A 17,466-nucleotide genomic window follows, 5' to 3' on the forward strand; every position below is an offset into this window, starting at 1 on the left:
AAAAAGTACTATATTACAAACACGTTGATGTGAAGAAAGTATTGTTTTAGTAAGACAATTGTTCATTATACCACAGATGTATTGAACATACTATTTTGGGTCAAATGTGCCAATATGTCAAGTTGTTTTTCTATGTTTTTTTTTAAGTTTTCTATGTTGTGTCATGTGTGCTGTTTTTTGTTTGTCTTTTTCATTTTTAGCCATGGCGTTGTCAGTTTGTTTTAGATTTATGAGTTTGACTGTCCCTTTGGTATCTTTCGTCCCTCTTTTGTTGTTATCATATTCATTTGCCAATAACATGTTTTATTCTATTTTAAGATCCCAATGTTTAAAAGGTCACACACAAACTCTTATCTTACCTCCTGCTTTTTAGGAAGCTTAGCAACGTAATATTACAGTTAAACATACATGTATACATGTTAAGGGAGTTCGCTTCTCAGTTTCAAAGTAATTAACTTTTAAAAACACTAGTTTATATAGATAGGGGATTAATAAAGGAATCCAAAGAGCCAAAAAAATATATAGGTCACCGTGCTTGTTTTCGAGATATTAGCCTTTGATATTTTGGCGGTAATATATTCTCTCTTGACTTTTCATAGCTTTATCATTGACAAGTTGAAGTTCTCAAAAACTGTTAAAAAGTAATTAAAATTTTATAAGACTTTTACAGATGGCTTATCATTATACATGTTAAAGATTTACAAAAAGAAAAATGGGGGTCAGCGGGCAAATTTTTTCAAGGCATTCAAATGGATAAAACCAAAGAATTCCGAAAATTTAACAACAAATCTAAAACATGACAAGCCAGCTTCCTTAAGTTCAACACCTTATGAGCAGTATATTCGGATGCAAACACGTTGCCTAACGATTCAACAAGAACTACCAAATATCTGAAACCATCCAATTCTTTAAAATAGACAAATCATAACGAGACAGAGACTATCAAGGGTAAAGCGGAGGTAGAACTAATTCTGTGGGTGCTCAACCCTCGATCTACTGCTACGATCATTAAAAAAAAATACATAATTGTTGTGCGAATAAAGATTAAACAAGAAATGAAGATGATAATAGTTATTATCCATCGCTTCAGTCAAACTCAGAGTCAGATAACAATGACGACATGAACGACGATGAGACGCAACATCCATTAGGTGATGTACAGCCAGATGACTTGTTTAACTGCACTATAGACCAATCACAGTCAATCCTCACAACTGCCACTGCAGACAAAACAAAAGCAGCGTCACAAAAAATTGATCCACCAGCAGCTACCCCTAAAGTTTTTCCTGCACGTAAAGCAGGCCCAACAAACAAACACGCTAATCCTGATCATGTCAAACAAAGCAGAAATACAGGTCAATCACAAATGACACAATTTATGCAAGTCACAATTCAGGAATTCCGTTCAACAAAAAAAAATGAAAATAAACAAGTCAATACGCCAGGAAAATCAACATCGGGACGCGGCATCGAAAAGTCACCAGTGACACCTACTGAGCAATTACAAGATGGAACCCGTAATAATGCAAACAAAAGATCAAATAAAATTGAGAAAGGAAATGGTGAATATGTCAAAGCGACAACCACCCGACCATAGAGCAAACAACAGCCGAAGGCAACCAATGGGTCTTCAATGTAGCGAGGATTCCCGCACCCGTAGGTGTCCTTCAGCTGGCCCCTAAAATATGCATAATAGTACAGTGATAATGGACGTCATACTAAACTCCGAATTATACACAAGAAACTAAAATTTAAAATCATACAAGACTAACAAAGGCCAGAGGCTCCTGACTTGGGACAGGCGCAAAATTGCGGCGGGGTTAAACATGTTTATGAGATCTCAACCCTCCCCCTATACCTCTAGCCAATGTAGAAAAGTAAAAGAATAACAATACGCACATTAAAATTCAGTTCAAAAACCGCTTCCTAGACGTCATGCCAATTAAAGACCAGAATACTATACAGACTTATTCTTTTTAATATAAAATCTAAAAAAAAAACTATAAAAAAAAACATCTTCTCCTACTGTTTGTTATCTTCCATAAAGATAACTACTCAAAGTCATTCAACTACTTGTCACTGGAATGGTCATACCATTCATCATCAAATAATATGAAACCTAAAAGAGAGAGAAAAATTATATTTCAAACAAAGCTTAAAAGCAAGACAAATTCAGTCTGATTTTGTTCATAATATTCATGACATGTACAGAATTTACTGTCTTTTTGGCATTTACTGTCAGCTCATTATTACAATAAATTGGAAAACAACTATTATTCACTATTGTAATATACTACAGAATTATATCCTGAAAAAAAACCCAAAAAAACGAAGACCATAATACAGCTTATCTTCAGTTTTTCTTTGAAAACATAAAATATTCACAATCTAGTAGTCGACCTTTTGAATAGTCTTTTACAAATTTAGACGTTTAAGCGTTTAGCCTGATATTCGATTCTGTCAAAAGACCATAAACTAATCAGAGAATATGAGCTCCAACAACATAAAAATATTTCGTTTATATTACTTTCATTACAAAAGAAGCAATCTTTGTAGATCTGTAGCCCAATTCAATTTCTGTGAAAGGGATGCTACGCCGAACATTCATCAGTTTCATTGTCCATAAACGTTTCTATCCGCCTTATTGATTGGCTATGAGTAACTGTCATGATTTCTATCGTGTTTGTGGAGGTAAAGGTTGCAGTATTCAGCTAATGTTGCATAATATTTTCTCATCAGTTTGGTGTTTAAATCATCTTATGCAAAGCATAATTATTTTTTTAATTATTTTGTCTGCTAGTTAAATGAATGATATTCATATATAAAGTTGTGGGAATCTTTGTCACTAAGCAATATCACTTCCAAATCAAAACTTTCAGAAACTTGTTAAGCACATGCTGTACTTGACTGTTTTCCGTCCATTATTTGACAAGTTTGCAAAACGCTTACTGATTACTTTACGGATGGAACCAACCTAATGATGTATGCAACAACCACTGTCAGCGTCTAGGCTGTCGTCAATTATTCAATTATGGTTCTTTATTTTTACAAGCAAACGTGGTGCAAGCAAACGTGACAACTAGTTTTAAATTCTTATTATTGGTGGACTCATTTCAATTGACAAACAGAAATGGTTATAAATAAAATGAAAGCAAGATTAAAAAAGACATTTAAGTTAAGTAATTGTTTTGTATTTGCCAAAATAAATTAAAAGGGTTTGATACATATTCACAAAAAAAAGAAGACTTAAAAATAATGCGTTGTAGCTGTTTAATTTGTGTGCTGAGTATATGTTATGATCTCACTAGTTACATGATTTAAAATATACAATGTATATATTATCTATGAGTCACAGTCACGGAACAGTGTGTTTTTGTGATAAAAGCCTAGTACCTGTCTATCCTGCCAGGTCCATGTGTAAATTCCAGCAATTCTACATTCTTTACTGGTCTAAGTTATCCTTGTATAATTGATGATTTTGGTTCATTTACATGTTTTGGAGTTTAGGCTGACATCCATTTTCTCTGGACTATTTTATTTAATATTTATAAACGACTATATCTACTCATCAGTAATGAGAATGTTCGAAAGTCTAAAATGTTCGAGATAATTTGTTCTTAATAATTCATTAAACCTATTTCTATCTTTTCACAGTATTTCTGAGAAAAACAATAAAAATGAACTAAAAGGGCTAGCAAAATTAGATTAGTTAATCATTTCTATTAAATTCCACCATAAGTCTACAAGGCGTGTATTTAGAGGCAATAAATGTAAGATACGTCGATCGTAAAACCGAAAACTAAAGTGATATTCTTCCTCAAAACGATTGGGGATTACAATCAATAGGATTATGTTCAACTGGAGCCAAGATACTGCTAAATGTGCTAACGCATGCGACGTTTGCCGGCTGCTAAAGGAACGCTGCTTCATTGGGTATGTAAATATTTTGCTATTTAATGGATTTTTATGGTAAACATTGCCGATTGTTTATGACAAACTGATATCGCAAGCTACTTTTCATGATGCTAGTCACGCCAAGTTGTCAGAGAGAGGCATATTTTACTTGCTAGAAAATCACAGATTTATGGAGTTTGAAATTAAACCAATAGCTTTTTGAATTGATTGCTAAATAAAGTCATAAATTTGTATAACAAGAATAAGAGCACAATGGATTAAAAACAAATGATCTTGTTTTCTGGTCATATTATGTCTTCATTTTACCAATAATATCACCCCCAAAACGAATACATATCACTAACTAATTACACGTTATTATTTTGAATAACAAAAACAATTTCAAAGTCACAACAACAACAACAACTGTTACAATACTAATGATAATAATGATTATGATAATGATGAAGGTGTATATTAAAATGATGATATAGTTATAATAATTATAAATCAAAGTACCGAAATACTGAACATCGGATGACCGCAGGTTCTTGTGGATGGTCAAAAGCACATGTCACAGAAACAGATCACATCTCTATACCTGAAACTGAGGTTAATTTTTTCTGATACAAGTTCGTGCTCGGATGATGAATAAATGACAGGAAATTCAACATCACCGTAATAACTATTGTATTGTAGTGAAACAAATCAGTATACCTTGGACTTTTATACTAATATAATAATAGTCCCAGAGAATACACTGGTTTGTTGTCAGATATTATATTAATATAACGGTTGCATGTATATATAATTTTCATCTATTTATATCATAGCATCCTATTCTACTATTATTATAGTGCAGTGCAAGTGCATAGTGGACACTCTTTTGTAAAAAATGACACTCTTCTGTAAAAAAAAATCAAAGCCTTAAAAGCTTTAAATGCAATTGCTGCCATGTTAATGTTTTGGGGACTTTTATTTTTCATCCACATATATAAGAATTAAACCTGACAGGACTGGAGTGATGTCTAGTGATCAGAAGCAAGAAGGATTTAACTTTATATCAACAAAAGACTTTATTGCCCAGTTACAAACACTACCAGGGGATAATCCATAATGATTTTTTTTGGTAATATGTTTCAGCACATGTATAATAATAAATTAACCCCAACTTAATAAAATTGAGAATGGAAATGGGGAATGTGTCAAAGAGACAACAACCCGACCAAATAAAAAACAACAGCAGAGGGTCACCAACAGGTCTTCAATGTAGCGAGAAATTCCCGCACCCGGAGGCGTCCTTCAGCTGGCCCCTAAACAAATATATACTAGTCCAGTGATAATGAACGCCATTCTAATTTCCAAATTGTACAAACATTTTATATTTCACAAGGAGACAACAAGTAAAAATCATTTTAATATGCTTTATATTTCACAAGGAGACAACAAGTTTACCAGGCTTAAGTTGGGGTTAATTTATTATTATATATGTGCTGAAACATATTACTAAAAAAAATCATTACCGATTATCTTGCTTTTATATAAGCTTTGGATTTCAAATATTTTGGCCACGAGCATCACTGAAGAGACATGTATTGTCGAAATGCGCATCTGATGCAGGAAAATTGGTACCGTTAATGTTATTATCTCCTGGTAGTGTTTGTAACTGGGCAATAATTTCCTTTATTGATTTAATTTTAGAAAGATCATATCACATGTGACATGTGTACTAAGAGTTTGAAGTTAATAGGACTTTAACTTCATCAAAAACTACTTTGACCAAAAACTTTAACCTGAAGCGGGACAGTCGAACGTACGGGGTGAAATGACACGGTAAAAAAAGTAGTGATTTGGGCCAGCTGAAAAAGATAAAAAATAAAATTAGCACATCGGCAGCTGTCAAAAGATTTCAAGACCCCTTAAAATAAAATTGTCCATATTTCGAGTAGAACTGATGATGTTTTCTATAATTTTGATATAATTTGTCCCAAAAGTATTACAACAGACTGTAAAAATATTAGTGAGAAAACGCAAGTGGGATTTTTTTAATTTTCGTTTATTGTCTAAAAGAAATTCACTACGAAATAACTGTGGTTTCGGACCAATTGGTTTTTCATTTACATCATTTTTTAAATTTTTATTTGTATTTGAATTCATCGAAAGTACATGCACCAAATGAAGGATGTCACAGAGAAACACGTGTTGTGGTAATCAATTTCTATATCAGGCCATACTTATTATAAAAGACATTCCACAATCAACAAAATACAACCCACTAAGACTACTGACTACGCTTTGTCTCGGCGGTCTCCCTTTTCTGTTATCAACTTCCAGTGTTTTGTCTTGCTGGTATCCGTGTGTTTTTATACGAATCTGTTGATTACACTAGGTTGTCCTCTCTTTTTTGTTGTTTAAAGTGTTTCTAAGTTAGGCATCAATAGTAAACTTTCAATTAAGTCTTATCCTGCGTTTTTAAGAACCTGAATTGTGAGATAAGAAAGCTAGTTAACTGCTAAATGACTTTTATATATTCTATCAAATGTCTTCGGCACTGATTAAAAGCTTTTGTAATTATATATTGTCAGTCTTTCAGCATTTTAGATAACAGTTAAAGTTTACCCTATGCTTTGTGATATTAAGCGAGGAAAAACGTTTATTCGAAATCGATTTCGAACCCAAGTATCATAGGAGTCTTATCTTTGTTCTTGATAAAACCAGTATCACCAAATATTTAAATGTCCATTCTGTCATCTTGGTCACAATGATGATAGTATGTTGTCTTAACTTTATATTTTAGAACATGATAATAAAATAGCTGTAGACAAAGATCATATCCAACGTATTTAGGACAACACATAGATCATTCTCCTCGCGTTAATGATTACGCAGTTATACTGTCCATGACAATGTGAGAAAATATTGATTCCGAGCTCCAAATGGTTTTCTGTGGCACTAACACAACAGCAATACATGATATTTGCTTTAAGATTTCATTTGCTGCATTTTCCTTTGATTTTTTTTGAAGAACAAAACATAAATATTATTTATGGTTCGAGACTAATAGTGCAAACAATAGTGTATCGTTTTTATAATAGTATACCACAGAAAAAGAAATCGAATATATAACAGAAAATAGCATTATATTGTGAACAGATGATTATTATCTAAATTCAAAAAGTTATCGTCGAAAAAAACTAAACAGCCATGAAATCTTATTAGAATTAAATGCTCTTTTTTGGAAAATACAAATAAGCATGAGTGACAATCGTTTGCTGCATGAACCGCGGATTTCAGAATAAAACAACTACTATCTGTGTGTCTCCTGACAGTGCCCAGCTGGGTGAACACAAAGCGATTATTAATGTAGTCGTCGTCTTGGTGACGCTTTGATGACACCTTTAAATCTATTTAAAAGGGTTACCAAACGTCGACAGATTTTTCTGCAGGTCATGAAGTTGTGCACCTATTTTCTTTTATTTGATCTGTTATTTTGTGTGTTTCCTGTATTAAACACATACTCTTCCTTTCTAATTTCATTATTTCGCAACAATCGCCGACAACATCTGCTTTGAAATAGCCAACCATATTTCAATTCATATACAGTTGTTTGTACCTTATATTTGACATTCTTTGGATGATGTTTTTGGAAAATGATTTTATTGGTTAACAAGATACATCTCCTTGTTTTTATATTCTTTCTAAATTTCATAACACATTATATCAGATTGAATGAACATAGTACATCAAGGACCAGTTTGTAATAAACAAACCCAAACATATACAACATAAGCAAATTTGGGATTGAACGTCCATGAAACAACGATGATGTATTAAATGTACGCAAGTTTTGATCCTATACATCGTTTTGTGAATTTATGAAGCAATAGTCTATCAACACTTGCATATGGAGTATATGTCTCCCAGTTGATACGTATTTACAGTGCTTGTGTTTCCTATCATGACTTCATTGATAGAGGGTTGCTGCTTATAGGTACATACATAATTTTAAACATCTTTTTTTTTAAGACTTTACGGACACCACCAAGATTTGGTTGACCGATATGGATAAGGTATGTTGTAAATCACCATAAATATGTTTCATTTATGATGAAAATTACCTTGTTTCTGTACATTTTTCCGTCGTTTTATTTTTTATAATGCCCGCGTCACACTGTCCCGATTTTTATATACGATGGACACCCGAATGCGAAAATTGTAAGTTCGTACGAAGTTGGTCCCGATCTCGTTAAAATACCAAAAAGTGACCGAAGCAAGTACGATGAATAACGAAGTCTATACGATGGTGCCGAAATTATATACGATAGCAAAAGATGGACATACGAAGGTTAACCGAAGACGGGTATTTAAGCTTCATATATCAGTCGAAGCCTACACGATGGATCACGAAGGCTACACGATGGATTACGAAGGCTACACGATGGATTACGCTGATGGCGCGATGTCCATACGATGTCTAAAAGATACGAACAGAATTTCGACAACATATCGTTTCTGTACAAGTCTGCAATGCATGGCGGGAAATCGATCTTTTTGTCTAATTCTTATAAAACTTAGTTTATTATCCCCTCGCCTACTACATGTAAGTTGCGTGTAGATAAAATTGTTATGGACACTCTAGAACCAAAATGCTCAAAACTTGGTATGGTGTTACTCCTTAAGAATATCTTAAGCGCTATTGACTTTAAAGTTCAAAGGTCAAGGTCACAGTGGCAGTTGTAATACAAGGCAATACCACCCTTGTGGACACTATAAAACCAATATGCTTCAAAAGGTTTTAACCACATTTGGTATATTGTTCCTCCTTGTAATGATCTGACATTTTTTACGTTCAAGGCCAAAGGTCAAGGTCATGCAGATGGACTTGTTTTTTCTCCTTGAAATAGCATAATACACAGGAAATTGGTTGCTCATTTTTTACCTGCTGGTTCTAAAGACAATATTAAAGGTAATTCCAGTTACTGAATGTTTTGGTTGATTTCTAAAAAAATAGCTTATGTATCAAATATGCATATTCAATTTACCATTTTCTGCATGTGTCATATACAAATATAGTGTCCATATTTGTCCCCAATATGTTACATACGAGGGGATGCCACGCACGGCATTGCCTTGTTTAAACTGTAAAATGTGTGCACTAGTCTGAATAATCACCCATAATTATGCCCATGTTTACTGATCTATCTTAAAGGTAAGGTAATGGGTTCGTTGATCCCTTTTATTCAAAAAGAGCTCTTTCCAGGAGAATATCATAATAATATAGACAAAAGGAAGGATGAGGGGAAAGAAACAAATGCGGCAAAATATGACATATAGAAAACAAAATGGTTATGGAGTAAACATTCGTGTGACAACAACTCAGACGATACATAAAAAATCAGAATAATGAAGAAAAAGTTGGTTTCCCTATATACGCGTACCTGCAGTGTTGGTGTACGAGGCGCGTTTATGATTTTCATTATGTTACTTGATATGAAAAATTGACAAAAAATAATATTTTACTTGTAAAAGAAAATCCTGAGCCTGTAATAGCTGCTCTTCTTGTTCCATTTGTCGCCTTTCTTGTTCTCATAGAATCATATGATATGAGCTCCATGTTTTGTGAACGTCTTTCTTAATTTTAAGGGCATACGATACAGTTACAGGGAAGGTAATGACGTTGCTAACGTAAAATGTTATTTTCGAGACGTCAAACCCTGACATATCGGGAAAAGATGCATTTTTCGACTGATTTTTATCATTCAAACTGATTTAATTTGAAAACGAGTGCATCGACCCCTATTTTTTAAAACAGCAATTTGTTTCATTTTGCAAGGAGATTATGTGACCCAAATTTTATAAAACTGTAAATAGCGCATTTTTTTTAATTTTGATAAACATGCAGCAAAAAATGACGTTTTTTCCTCTATTCATGAACGTTTGATAAATATAGAGTTATTTCGGAATAAAAATTGCATAATTTTTAATGATACTTATAAAATACAGAAATTACCGATTATTTAACAAAAACCATTTTGTGTTTATCTTTTAAAACAAAAATGTTATGTCTTTCTTTCGAAAAAGAAAATACGGACACAAATCTGAATTTTGAGCAAATATACAAAATTTCGAACTCATTTTACTCAAAAAGTAGCAGATGAAGGTATATTTTTTATTACAAATTTGATTTAATGAGGTAAAAAATAGCCTATATGCAAATTTTCATTAACTTGTAAATACAGGTTCAAAACTGTATCGTATGCCCTTAACTGTCGTATTAGACTGACCAGGGCATATCGCGCATGGCACTTTAAATGTATTTTAGCGCGAAAATTAACTTATATTTAGCTGGATTTATTGCCGTCGTAGTTCCATCTTGTCGCCTTCGTACTTTTATTCGATGGCAACACGACGGGATTACGAGGTCTTCACGAAGTCGTGTTGCCATCGTAAGACCTTCGGGTATCTTCGGGATTTACTCGTGTAGACATCGTAATGTCAAAACTGCCCGATGGAAGCGACGGAAACACGAATGCAATACGATGTGCAAAGATGCATTCCCGGTGACAATACGATGGTGAGGATGGTGATACGAACTCAATACGAACCCTCAACATCGGACGCACCTTCGGGGATTTTTTAACATGTTAAAAATTTAGAACCCTTCCCGAAGTTGTCCCCGAAGGCTAGAAAAAGTGGCCGATGGTTCTAAGATGGATAAAGATGACACTACGAATAGCCCGATCTGGATACGATTAGTCCCGATTTTGAAAATTTCCATTATCGTGTTACCATCGGCGTAAAAATCGGGACAGTGTGACGCGGGCATTATGATCTTGACTCATTTTCATCTACAAATCATTTTTCATTGCCTTTGACAACTTATCCTTCACCATAGAATTTTAGTTTATGCGATATCTCCCAAAATCCAAAATGTTTAAATTTTCTCCATTCACAGCTAACGAAAAAAAATCAAATAGAAGCAAACATTTAAAAACTTAAGATGCGACCTATAAACACACGAACTAAATAAATCCTTATAAGTACATATTTGTAAGTTTTTTTTTATATTTAATTCATTTGTCCAGTCTGTAAAATCCTAATTGTAGCATTGGTATGTTGAAATAAAATGTGTGTGGTTCAGAAATAAAGAACGACAAATCCTATATATTGAAGTATCTCATTTTACAGTTCATTTCATTTTTGTTAACTTTTGTGCAGTTCTACGATATACTGTAAATTCAGAAATTATTGCGATGTTTTTATTATTGAGAAAAATGCGACAGGGCTATCATCGCCATTCGTATTTTGAAATTTTTTATATGTATCAAACAGGATTTTTCTTAATATCGCAAAAATTAAAATCGCATTTTAGTCTAAATTCACAACATATCAATAATAAATGCACACAATAATTTCAGAATTTACAGTAGTATTTATAATGAAAATTATTATTTGTTTTTTTCTGCCATCAGTCAATTTTTATATAATTATCTCAATAATTATCAATCTCGTGTTTCTAAACATAGGGATATTAACTAATAAAACTGATATATGCGACATGCAATTGCATTCTGAAAACTCCTAATGCTTTCCCGTTGTTTTTAATATACAAAAAAAAATATTGTTCCAACCTTCAAAATAGTGGTTCGAGACAGATGTATAAAATATGATTTTCTTAATATCCCTTCTAACTAGCATTAGTGTGTATGCACAGCTATCTGTTTTACCAAGTGATGTCATGCAAGTAAGGAAAAGCACTGATCAATGTATTAATGGTTTAGGTTAGTTACATTTATAATGCTAGGACAAATCCATGTTAATTTTGAGTAGCCTTACGAACAAACCAAATAATATTACTTTTTATACCGCGCTGAAGTACGTCCATTATTTTGTACTTCGGCGCGGTATTTTATATTTCTGTTTTATTGCGAACCCAATGAAAGTTTTCAACAGTGCTATCTTCATCTGACCAGGCTATTTCGACTTTTGTTAGTCCACCTGTCATATTGAATGAATACAATATGTATTGTTCTCTGTGTAGAAAAACTCTTTTAGGTCATTTTTTAGTAGCAATGAACAAAAAAACTATGTCAATTGGGCATGCTTTGATACTATATATCTGCTCTTGAATTTTAACTAGATACCATTTTTGTTCGCTTTGGAGATTCTGTATATCGTCAGAATATCGGAATTCCAATTGGGACCAACTGTGCACCACTTATTGCGGACCTGTTTTTGTATTACTATGAGTTACAATTTATGACAAAAATCAGCAAAGACCCATCGAAACAGGATACACAAATTTAATAATACTTTTAGATATTTGGATTATATTTTGGCTCTCAATAATGACGATTTCAGTATGTATACTAAAGAAAATTCTGTTGAACTTACTTCAAATAAAGCTAATACTAACAATGACCACTGCCCTTTCCTCGATCTAGATATCTATATCATTAACGGAAAGCTTAATACTAACATTTATGATAAAAGAGATGAATTTTCATTTCCTATCGTTAATTATCCATTTTTAGATGGTGACGTTCCCTTGTCACCATCTTACGGTGTTTATATATCTCATCTTGAACGATTCGCTCATATATAGCTCAATATGCAGACTTCTTATAAGTTCAGGTATTTCACATCTAGTTGTTTATGGAATTATTCTTTATAAAGCACAAAAATGTCAGTATTCACCGCAGAAGCTAACAAAACCTTCAAATAGAATTATTAAGAAGGGATATAGTTACGATACTGTTGTCAGGTCATTAAAGATTTCATAGTTTGGCTTAATATTGACTCACTTATAGCGTCTTTGCATCAGAACTAAACACATTTATTTAAAACCCAGTTGTTGGCATGACACGGGTTATGTTCTTCTCATGTATGTTATGATGGTTTGATACTAAACCCCTAACGGGAAGCATTGTGCCTGATATTCATATGATGAAGACATAATCTTTCAATCAGTTAAATTGAAGTCTGGAGCTGGCATGTCAGTTAACTGCTAGTAGTCTGTTGTTATTTATGTATTATTGTCATTTTGTTTATTTTCTTTGGTAACATCTTCTGACATCAGACTCGGACTTCTCTTGAACTGAATTTCAATGTGCGTATTGCTATGCGTTTACTTTTGTACATTGGCTAGAGGTATAGGGATTTGGTTGAGATCTCATAAACATTTTTGCGCCTGTCCCCAGTCAGGAGCCTCTGGCCTTTGTTAGTCTTGTATTATTTTTAATTTTAGTTTCTGTGTACAATATGGAGTTTAGTATGGCGTTCATTATCACTGAACTAATATATATATTTGTTGAGGAGCCAGCTAAAGGACGCCTCCGGGTAAGGGAATTTCTCGTCGCATTGAAGACCTGTTGGTGACCTTCTCCTGTTGTCTGTTCTATTCTCAATTCTATACTAGTAATACAGATATGTATATTAAAAAGAAGATTTGGTATGATTGACAATGAGACAAATTTTAACCAGAGATCGAATGAGTCGACGTAGAACATGTAGGATGTAGAAGAAAGCAACTATAGGTTACCATCATACTTCATCAATGAGCTAAACCAATACGCACAGTAAGAGTTAGACGACACAATCGCCCTGACATATGTACAAAATTTAACAACAACCGACAAAAAAATATGACGCACAGAAACAAACTACAATCACTGAATTATAGCGTCCTGACTAGGTAAGACTCATACAATGTATAACGACACCCCACCACAACGGTACCTTAACTCTGGAAAGTGGTGTACCAGCACAACACGTCATTTATACCTTAAAGTTTACCACAAAAAAATCACTCAAAACAACTAAGATAGAGGTGTGTCAGAGTTTTTGCTTCATAACTAACAAGACGATTGGAAGCGACTATTTTCGTATTTAGCAATATCGTAAACATTATTTTATGAAGAAAAGTCTTGGTTCTATGTTTTTCATATAGATTTATTTTTTACGAGCAGAAAAAGAAAGGTAAGATGATGTTGTATGCATTCCTATACGAAAATATTGTATTTAAAAATTTTCTTAGTACAATAACATTTCACTTATATCAGCGAAAGTACATACAGTACTGACAACATAAATGAAAGAAAATTCAAAGAACGTTTCAGATAGTAGTACAAACAAATTAAATATTTTTATATATATTAACATTTGAAGTAAGTATAATGTATTATAAAGAAAACTTAAATCATTGAGAACAATGGTAAAGCCAAATCAAAAGACTTTTAAATGCTATTACACTTTAAGTGATAGATAAAAATTATGCTAGTTTTGTCAATTTTACAAAACTTGTAGCATGAAAATAGCACTGGGACCCATACTTTTTATGCTTTTTAAAATAGTGATAGTAGAGACTTCATTGTGTCGGTATACATCAGTCAAAGTGTGGTTCTAAGTGAAAAAGTACAACAAAACGTCAAAATAATCGTACCAAACCAAAGCTGGCAACCACTTTTCAAAAAGGGTCCTAAATAATAATTTTTTAAATTCTTAATGCTCTTGGATATTCCGAGTGAATCTAGATCTATAATCAACAGCATGCAAAATTTAAGCAAATTTCATTTACTATTTCTACACCTTATGGTGTTTTAAACGTCCAATATCGCTCTTTGATTTGTTACATACATGAACATCCGTATACTATATACTATATACATGGCTGTTGAGTAAACGTCGTAAGTATATATACGCAGCATAATAGTAAAGAAAGGATATGGTGTACTAGTACACAGGCACAATTTGCTCACGTGAATTTAACATGAATGTCAAATGATATTCACGTGAAAAATGTCACGTGAAATTCACCTCAAACGAGATTAATATACATGAAATTCACGTGAAAATTTTCAGGCTAATTTCAATTAATTTTTTAGATTTATGTGAATTTCACGTGAAAAAAAAAATCATTTGAATTTCACGTGAAAAAAAAATCATTTGAATTTCACGTGAAAAAAAAATCATTTGAATTTCACGTGAAAAAAAAATCTTGTGATTTTCACGAATTTCTCATGAGTTTCACATATAAGCTCGTTTGAGGTGAAATTGACGTGAATTTCATGTGAGATTAATATGAATTCAAATTCACGTAAAATTTACCTGTGTGTTCATATATGACACAAAGTCAGTAAATGCATGTAGCAAAACAAAAAAAACACCAAAAAAAAAAATCCACAAAAATCAAAAAATCTGCGCTCTTTAACAATATTTGGATTGAATTCAAAACGACTTCTCCTATAATTACAGACAGACTATTGCAAATTTTGACTTTTTAACAACAACAAAAAATGCATAAGAGGAACATCGTTAACCAACATCACAATTATATCGGGAAATATGTGTGAAACTAATGTATTAAAATTTAGATCCATTTAGGGCTAAATTCAAAATTTGTTAAAGTATGTAACATTTGAAATTTTCCATCAAAATGCCAACAGCATCAACATAAAGCAATGAGAGTTTGATCTTATGGACACTGTAAATTTATGAAATGATATTTGTAGAATTATGATATAGACTTTATAATTCTATTATGCTTTGACAACATATAGATTTTGACGCTGTGAGTGTAACAAATACAGGGGAAATTGACCAAAATTCTTTGTTTACAGCCTATCAATTGAGAAGCTTAAAAAGTATAAAAAAAAAAGACAAAACACTGACAATTGGTCAGTTGCAACTCTGTGGATCTTCATAGATTGAGACCTACTATTCTACTTTGAGTCAGCAATCCAAGTACACAAGAAAATTCATAAAATTCATCACGTTTTGTTTGTTTCTAAGGTGCTTTTATCTTCAAATGAATAAGCCGAGTTGAAACAAACCGCATTTCAAACTGTAACTTTTGAGAATTTTAAACTAATGCATGCTATCGCAAGAAGTAGAACTGATAATTTAGCTTTGAAAGCTTTGAAAGTATTATTCAAAATCTTCCTCGCTTTCGATATCGACTTCGGTACTGACATGATTCATAACATACCGTCCTAAATTCTGTTCTGATAGCTTCTCTCACATACTCAAAGATTTATTCATCAGTTGCTTTCATGATGCATTTTTTAGGGTTTTGAACGTTCCTGATAAATAAATAAAAGCTCCGAATTGATAATTAATTATTTTTATTGATAAAGCCCATATCATAGATTCCAGGCCTACCATTTTATGCGCAAGTCACACACTTTACGAGACACTCCTGGTATCTTTTAAAGTCTTAAACTGTAATAAGACATGAAACAGGACTTCATATTATTTTACTGATCAGTTAAAGTTCTGGTATATTTTACTCTTTTATATATGATAGATGTTTTTATTCTGTTATCATGATTATAGTTTTGACAACCAAATAATAAATCATGATAAACAAAAAAACTTCCATTGATCCTACAAAACACAAAACCACTTCCATTGATCCTACAAAAACAGATACCAACAATAACAACTTGCTTGGTTTAAATGTGTTTTATGAATTGATTTCAATCTTAATCAATTTCTTCGTCTGTTGAAATAACATTAACGGTACCAATTTTACTGCACCAGATGCGCATTTCGACAATACATGTCTCTTCAGTGATGCTCGTGGCCAAAATGTGTAAAACCCAAAGCTTATATAAAAGATGAAGAGCTATAATCCAAAAGTTCCAAAAAGTATAGCCAAATCCGTGAAAGGAATCAGAGCTTTGCATGAGGGAGATACATTCCTTAATTTATTATAATTTTTAACATTTCGTAACAGCAAATTTAATAACACAAAAAAATCCGTACTTTCATGCCAGTAGCGGAGAACTGGCTACTGGGCTGGTGGTACCCTCAGGGACTATAAGTCCACCTGCAGAAGCATCGACCCAGTGGTAGTAATAACATTAACGGTACCAATTTTACTGCACCAGATGCGCATTTCGACAGTACATGTCTCTTCAGTGATGTTCGTGGCCAGAATGTGTAAAATCCAAAGCTTAACCTTTACGATTTCTTCTCAGTACCGTTCTGTTTTTATAAAGGGACGTAACACCACTACTATCCGTGTATGAAATAACCCCCGCCTCCCTACTACAGACTTTGTAAAACGTCACCAGTGTCTGAGCAGAAAGTTGATGAACCAGGGGTATGTCAAAGAACGTCTCGTCCTTTTTCTAAAAAAGTTCATCGGAAGGTACCCAGAACTTGTTGATAAATATTCCGTATCAACTTCACAAATAATACACGATGGTCTTGAAGTATAGATTTTGCGTACTGACGTTGTTTATCATCTTAATTACGTGTTATATTATTCCTTTTTTTTGTCTTTATTAATATTACTTTTACTGTTGTCTGTTTTTTTGAGATATCCTTTTGACGTAACTCTGTGCTTATGCATCCCATCATACTTTGAACGACAAAATTATTTTATGATGTGACTCTGTACCTATGTATCTTGTCATACTTTGAATGACAAAATTATTTTATGATGTGAATCTGTACCTATGTATCTTGTCATACTTTGAATGACAAAATTATTTTATTCATTAATATTACTTTTACTGTTAACCAACTTTTTTTGTGATATACATTTTACGTGACTCTGTACTTATG

General features: G+C 32.8%; 1 protein-coding gene across 1 annotated transcript in view; it reads right to left on the reverse strand.

The window, feature by feature from the left end:
- Positions 1-9,532: 9,532 nt before the first annotated feature.
- LOC139519895 (erythroid differentiation-related factor 1-like) overlaps positions 9,533-17,466 on the reverse strand; it is a 495,405-nt gene continuing 487,471 nt past the window's right edge. Inside the window, exon 23 of the transcript XR_011663745.1 lies at positions 9,533-10,160. The gene's annotated coding sequence lies outside the window, so the exon portion shown is untranslated. The remainder of the gene's footprint in view (positions 10,161-17,466) is intronic.

Source organism: Mytilus edulis, chromosome 4 (assembly GCF_963676685.1).
Source record: "Mytilus edulis chromosome 4, xbMytEdul2.2, whole genome shotgun sequence".
In the NCBI taxonomy this organism is placed as follows: domain Eukaryota; kingdom Metazoa; phylum Mollusca; class Bivalvia; order Mytilida; family Mytilidae; genus Mytilus; species Mytilus edulis.